This window comes from Mesoplodon mirus, assembly GCF_964341445.2.
Source record: "Mesoplodon mirus genome assembly, chromosome: 7".
Taxonomy (NCBI): Eukaryota; Metazoa; Chordata; class Mammalia; order Artiodactyla; family Ziphiidae; genus Mesoplodon; species Mesoplodon mirus.
Genome location: NC_138983.1, coordinates 88,845,310 through 88,853,407, shown reverse-complemented (window position 1 = coordinate 88,853,407; position 8,098 = coordinate 88,845,310).

Genomic DNA, 8,098 nt, shown 5'->3' with positions numbered 1-8,098 from the left:
TTAAGGGAAAGTCAGATTCATTGTTGTTCCCACAGTCCTAAGAATGGACTTTCTCATAACTTGTATAATTCTATATGTAGCAAGTGAAGATTAATCAATGGCAGGTTTTCCTTCATTTATATTTATATAATCTTAAACTAATTGAAGAAAAGCCATCTCATCCTTCTGAGTTAAGTTACAAACATTAAGCATTTTAATATTTAAATAAGAGTGAGACTAGCTTTCTTCACAATTCTGTGTTCTCATATTTTAAAAGGATGTCAAAATTTAAACTTTTTTGTCTATCATCTTCTTCCAGATTCACTTAAAGTGTGGTTCTTAACATAATCCCAAGTTCTGAAACTAATTGAAGGTTAAACATCTAGTGATTTCAACCTCTTTTGGTCAGCCTCAACATTTCCTTCAAAAATAATTCCCATTGACCACAATATCTATACTTCCAGTCTATTTTTCCCTATAAAAACAAGAAAAAGTTCACGGTGACAGTTCCAGGTTCATCCATGAGGGGGCAAACATGTCTCATACACACAATGAAGGGAACACTAGTAATCAACTAGTTACACTGGGGAAAAAATGGACATGGTGTCAATAGCAAGATTTGGCCCATATTAGAAAGAAAACAGTGATCCATATCTGTTTGAAGATAATATGTTTGTTTAATTGTTACATTTCACTCATATTTTCAATGCCAGAGGAAGAACACCTGAAGGATGGTGCTCGGTGTAATAGTCAAACAAATGTCTCTTTAGAGAAAAGAAAAGCACTTGAAAACATTGCAAGCTCTGTTAAACTTATTTCTAGTCTAACAACTTTAAAATTAAAAGTAGTCTTGTAAAATGCATTTCTGAAAGTCTTTATCAAAAATTCATACCTCCCCTCAGATAATGTCACTGAATTAAGAATCAAGAAATTAGAGACAAGAATTCAGCTGAAAGAAACATGGAGAATTCCTGTGTAACAGAGTGAAATGTGGAGGTTCTAGCTGTGTTTGCCCTTACCATACCATTATCAGTCAAGATTTTCAGTTTTGTGTTCCAACCTGCAGTTAAAATCAAGTGTAGCGCTCAAGGCGTAATTCCTCAGTTCTCTGCTTACCCTGATTAGAGCCCATGGTCTGTCATTAGAATCACTCTTTTGCAGAGACACTGTGAAGTCCCTTGGCCCTCACTCTTAGTCATATTGGCAGTGCAAAATGCCAGCCCTAGTGAAATAGAACTTATGCCAATTCAGCGTCTGGGCCAAACAACTAAACATGGCTGGAGAAAAAAATGAGCAACCTTTCTAAGTTGCCTCATTTAAATTCATAATCATTTTACCCCATGTGAACTCTTAGTACTTACTAGAAAACTGATTGCTGAATCAATTCTCTTTTCTTCTGTCCTAGAGAACAATTTCATAACTCCTCTTTCTTTACGTCTATAACATGTCTTCCTCTAAATTCTCAGCTGCTTCCTAATTCACTGAGAATACAGGAGGGATCAAAATAGAATATCTGTGAACTCCAAACACCAAGTCTACCATCCTACCTGGATCTATCTGAAACCACGTGTTCTGCCTTCCTTCTTCCTTTGGCAGAAGAAATGTTTGTCCTCTGTTCTAAGGCCGAACCCTCTACTCTGCACTGGATACCTCCCTTCTGGCCGAATCAGGGATTTCTCTTCTACTATGTCTCCTCTTCCCTGTATCTTCCATTATTTGCTCTCTACCAGATGCTTTCATTAGCATGCAAAGGTCTAATACCTCTCATCTTAAAGGGAAAAATGCTTTCTTTCTTCCCATGTCCAATTCTAACCATTGCCCCATTGCTCTGCTCCTCTTTAGAGCAAAATGACTCAAACAACACAGCTCTACTTAATGTTTCATTTCATTATCTCCCACTGACCTAGTTTTGTCCTCTCCACTACACAGAAACTACTCTTCTTAAGGTTATTAGTGATATCTATTATATGTTGCCAAGTCCTAGATTAAATGATCAGTTCTCATCTTCATCTACCAGTAGGATTAATAATAACTCCCTCTTCCTCCTAACACCTACCACTTGGCTCATGAGACAATTCGTCTTATCTCCCTGCTCACTTCTTATATCCTTTGCCGAATCCTCTAGAGGATGGAGTGTCTCCTGGCTCAGTCCTTCAACATCATGTATTCTCTGCCTACACCTACTTATAAAGTGATTTCATCTTTAAATCTAGAGACTTTAAATACCATGATGATTTACCGATTTTCATCTACAGCCATGATAATCTCTTGCTGCTGAAATTCAGACTAATATATCCAGTTGTCTACTTCACATGTCCACACATGCCATCGCAAATTTAGTATGTCCAAAAACAAATTCTTAATCCTCTAAAGTTCTCTCTTGACCATCGCCTAAAAGACCCTAAGTGATTTTTCGCTAACCTAGCTTTCTAAACTTATCTTCTAACAATTTCCCCTTTGATCATTTCACTACAAACCAACTAACCTCCTAGTCTTTGGAACACATAAAGTATAAGCCCACCCACCTGCATACACCAAGCCTCTCTTTCAGTGTATTCATACGGTTTGCTCCCATACTTCTTTCAAATCTCTGCTCAAATGTTCCCTGACCACCCTATATACTTGCCCTAAACCTTGCATCATTACGCTGCTCCTTCATGGTCCTTCCACTAACATGCTATATTTATGTATTTATGGTGGTCTCCTTCCACTGGAACATAAGATCCATAAAGAAGAGATTTATTTGTTCACTCCTAGAGCCTACTGCTCTAGTGCCTAGAACAGCGGCACATATTAGACACTCCATCAATATCTGCTGAATGGATGAACATCCACTTGCCTGATGACCAAACACAGTTCATTGAAACTTACTTTTTAATCAAATTTCAATTTCCTCTTCTTATAAGCTTAAATTTGATTTGAAAAGTTGAATATTCCTTTTTATTAAAAAATGAATAATTATAGAGGCATAATTCTTTATAAATACTATTTAATAATCTATTCATTACAATGCAAAAGTTTTATTCAAACTATACCTTTCTCCAGAAGGGATTTTTTGGTTTTCTTAGATTCTTTAAAAACTTAAGGTTAAAAAATTTAAAGAGCAATGCCTAAGTACATTGTTTTATTTCATGACTTCTACATGATGATTTATTTTTAAAAGGGTTTATTTGAGAATTGCTTACACCACACTATTGAATGTATCATATGCCATTTACCAAGCATCTCACTTAAGTACACATACATTTCCCAATTAAATCTAGGCTTCCAATTATAGAATACTACCTGTATTATATAGGTCTGGTATTATATGTAAACTCCTTACCAGTAAAAACAAGGTAAATTCTTAGCGATGTCTAAAGAAACAGTTACTGTTCTGTTTGTAGTCATTTCCCTTCTTCCATTTTCCTATTTCTGTTACAGATATTCAATATGAAATATCAATCTTCATATGAATGATCATTTTCTTGTACTCTTGTATCCGTGCTTTCATATTAATGCAGGAAATTTTTAGTCCAGCTATAATTACTTGAACGCAATTCTATTTCTATTACTATAGCTTTGCCATCCCTAGACTACATTTGTGCATATTTTACATGATATAATTTCTGGCCTCATTGAAAGGGTAGATGTTTATCATAAAATTTTAAGATTTCTGTAGAGTATGATTAATCAACCTAAGCTGAGCAGCTATCACACACACACACACACACACACACACACACACACACACAAAGGTACTATTATTATAGAAATTCTCCTCCTACCCTTTCTCATAAGTCAAAATTATGTAAAACAATATTGATTTTCATGCAGTGAGTGCCCAATTCTTTCCTAGTAAACTAAATTCCCAGCTTTAGGCAGATCCCTATGTAGTGAAGAGGGCAGGAGACCTGGCAGTCAGTGGATGACAGATGCCTGGGCCAAATCACCCTGACAACTCCTCTCCATAATAAATCTGAGAAGCTAATCTCTGCTAAATTGTTAATGGCTGCTAATCAGATACTGGATACATGGTTACCCCTCTTGATAGTATATTTGCATTTAAATGAGTCCTTTCTGGAAGGACTCCTTAAACCAAAGGAGTGGTTCTAATGCTGACAGCTTCAGGCACCCAGGGCCTCTGGCTCAGGTTTTCATATTGTCCTTTGCGGAGACGCATGATATCATGAGGCCATTTGATCTGTAATTCCAGAATATCAGAAAGGAATTACTGCAGACCTCAAAGTCATGATCCGAAGATTGTTTTTTAAAAAAGGGTTCTTCAATGAAAAGTCATAGATTAAAAAACTGATCTATTTCACCTCACCCTAGCCACTATTCATTAAATTAAATTATCTGGCATACTGGTGTGTGTCAAGTTCCAAGCAGATAGATTCAAACCGTACATGTTGACGTAAGACATTTCTCATTTCATTTTTTTTCTTTCTCTTTCCCCTATGTCTCTCGCCATGGTATAGCATCTGAAGCAGTTAATTCCTGCCATTTAATATCTTTAATTTTTGTTTTATCCCAAGCACCATCAACATTGATTGTCTCTATGAGTAAAAAGCACCTGGCAAGAGTACTTTCATGGATGAAGGAGCCTGAATTATCATGAGAAACTATCTATACCTCCAGTGAGTCTGGCTTCACAGAGTGAAAACTATACAAGGAAGGACAATCCAATATGTTATGTAACTGTCCCAAATCGCCACACTTAATCCCCACTGTCTCAAACAAATTGAAAGAAAAGATTAAACATCTACTTTCACTCTTAAGGACAAGCCTATGTAATAGCCACTGTTCTCCTTATTTCAAAAATGAGACAAAGTCAGGCTGTGAATGGAAGGATCCAATCCCCAGTCTGTTCAACTACAAAACCCCTGACCTTCAGGGTCATCCTTGTCTTCTTCTCATCCTCTGTCAACCTTATATGGACCTTTACCTCCAACACTGATACCTAGCAAATCCTTCCACTACATTATAAATTATTAACCATAAGGTTTAGCATGTTCTCTCTTCCGCCAATTTAGAACTTTAAAGGAGAAAGAAGCCTGCCCAAGTGGACAAAGCTAACACCTATCAAGCATGAGCTCCCAACATTTGCACCAGACAATTTCACATCATCTCCTTATAAACTGACAATAATCTTTGTGAGGTTGAGATCCTCACCTTCTTTTTACTGTGGATCCTTTGACAATATGGAGTAGCCCATTTAAATAGTCTTAAAATAACACTTTTAAATTCATAAAATATAATACATAGAATCTCAAAAGAAACTAGTTACTATGTTTTAAATGCAGTCATTAGAATATTTTAAAAAGCAAATTTGTGATATAGAAACGAATGGGTATTTAAACTCATTAAATAGCAAGCTATAACAGAGACTCTACTAACTACTATACTTAAAAATAGTGATGTTGGGATGATGGGTTAACAATTCTGATACATGTGTACTGAAATTGAACAATTAAATAAATAGATGGTGGATGGTGGTAGCCACATTTCTCAATATTGAAGTATGAATTTACAGATAAACGAGGAGAAAGCTAAACTAATCTCAGCATTAATGGATTATAGTTGCAGACATCAGTATACACTCAGCTCAATATAGATATAGATAGTTATATATAGAAATGTTTACTGATATGTGTATATACATGGGTTACTATACGTATCTATTTCTTTGTTCTCTCAGTTAAGAGAGCCTAATCAAATAATACCCCATTAGCAACAGCACATCTAGAGCCCAGCTCTTGGTTTCTGTTACTACTCTCCAATAGAAGGAACCAGGGCTCCTCAGAGAAATGACTGATTCTAGGACTGGGGCAGGAAATACACAAAATGAGCCTGGAGCACCTTGTGGTACCAGAAAGTCAGGAAGTGTTAAACACACACACAAACATGCATGCTAAACACATATACACACAGATACACAGACACACACAAACTCACACACCCCAAAGGGAGTATGTCAAAGGAGCACAGGCGCCAAAAGCAAAAGCTCCCAATGGCCAAAGCTGGAACAATTCAAACAACAAAATAAAATAGTATTGGATTATAACCCAAAGGATAAAATAGATATCCACGAGTCTATACTGATATAAATAAATATCAATAATTGAATAAATTAATATTTGGGGGGAAATGGACAACTCTGTGTGGAAGAATTCCAAATATTTTATGTACATACTCTGTCCTCAAGGAGGTGGATCATAACTCTCCACTCTTTGGGTTTGTGCTTCACATAGTGACTTCCTTCCAACAAGTGTAGTGTGGAAGGGGTGGAGGAGTGACTTTCCAGTGGGGAAATCTGAGACACGACCTCAGCCAGGTTATCAAGGTCAACATCAACAGTCAAATCACGTGCATAGCATGTACCCTTGATAAGATGTTATAAAAAAGGCACTTTATCTGGTTGTCCTCCCAATAAACCATAATCCCAGCCCTACCATGAGAAAAGCATTGGACAGTTTACATTAGTGAGGTATGCTACAAAACACTTGATCACTGCTCCTCAAAACCGTCAAGGTTGGGGCTTCCCTGGTGGCGCAGTGGTTGAGAGTCCACCTGCCAATGCAGGGGACACGGGTTCGAGCACTGGCCTGGGAAGATCCCACATGCCAGGGAACAACTAAGCCCGTGAGCCACAACTACTGAGCCCATGTGCTGCAACTACGGAGGCCCAGGCGCCTACAGCCCGTGCTCCACAACGAGAGAGGCCACTTCAATCAGAGGCCGGCGCACTGCAACAAAGAGTAACCCCCGCTCTCTGCAACTAGAGAAAGCCCGCGCGCAGCAACGAACACCCAACACAGCCAAAAATAAATAAATAAATAAATAAATAAATAAATAAAAAACTGTCAAGGTTATCAAAAACAAGAAAAGCCTGAGAAACTACCACAGCCCAGAGGAGCCTAAGGGGGCTTGATAACTAAATGTAATGTGGTGTCCTGGATGGAAGCCTGAAATGGAATTAAGGACACTAGGCAAAAGCCAAGGAAATCTGAATAAAGTACAGACTCTGGTTAATATTATTTTATTAATATTGGCTCATTAATTGTAAAAAAGGTACCACACTAGTGTACGGTGTCAATAATAGAGGAAATTGGGAATGAGATATATAAGAACTCTGTATTATCCCCTTAATTTTTCTGTATATCTAAAACCATTCTAAAATAGATATAGTCTGTTAGATAAAACAAAAAAGGTAATGATGATTTGATTGTGACATCAGAATAGTGATACTTTGAGATATCTATAAAACTGCCTTAGGAAATTGTCTGTGATATCTGCTGGGGATATAGGCACAGGTACTCCTAATATTATTGTGGTTTGTTGTCTGCATTTAGATTTAAAGGACATGCTAAATACTAAATTGCAGTTAGAGGTTAGTGAAATTAAAGATGTAATATTCCCATCCAGATTCCACATACACTTTGATACATATTAAGAATCCCCTGCTCTTTGGTGAGGTCTAATTTTATGAAAGTGAAACACAGAGAGATGAATTAGGTTGTTCCAGTTTTTAAAAAGCCCGCATTCTAGGGTCAAGAATTCTTACTGAGCCTTGTTGAAACTGTTTGCTACACTACCTCCTAATTTTGGAACTGCTAAACAGAGAGTTGGGAAGGCTTCCTAGAGTAAAAGTACTGCCTTGGCCTTGTGCAATTATACTGTTTAGATTGCTGGACAAATCCAAGGATAAAACTGGCCTGGACCTAGTGATGGGCAATTCCAAAAGCAAGCTGAATGTGAGAAGTTCACTCACAGAGAACCCTAGTGTCAAAGAGCCTCTCTACTTGGGAATGGCTCAACACTGGGAAAATAAACCCTGGTTCAGCTGTAAAGAGAGCACATCCTTGGCCTTTTTTCCCCCTTAAATCCGGAAACTGATGATCTGGTCAGCTTAGGAGAGGGAGGGAGGGAAGGAGGGAGGGAGGAAGATGAGAGAGAGAGAGAAACCTGTTAATAGCTGGTGCCAATTTAAAGAGAGAAGGAAAGGGCTTGTTATATACGTATATGCTAATATGATTCTTAAAGCCAATTCTGATCAATCCTTCAGGAAAGAAAGAGATGCAGCCATCTGTTAATGTGGCTTCAGCTTCTTTGTTTTCAAATGTTACAGCTGTCACCA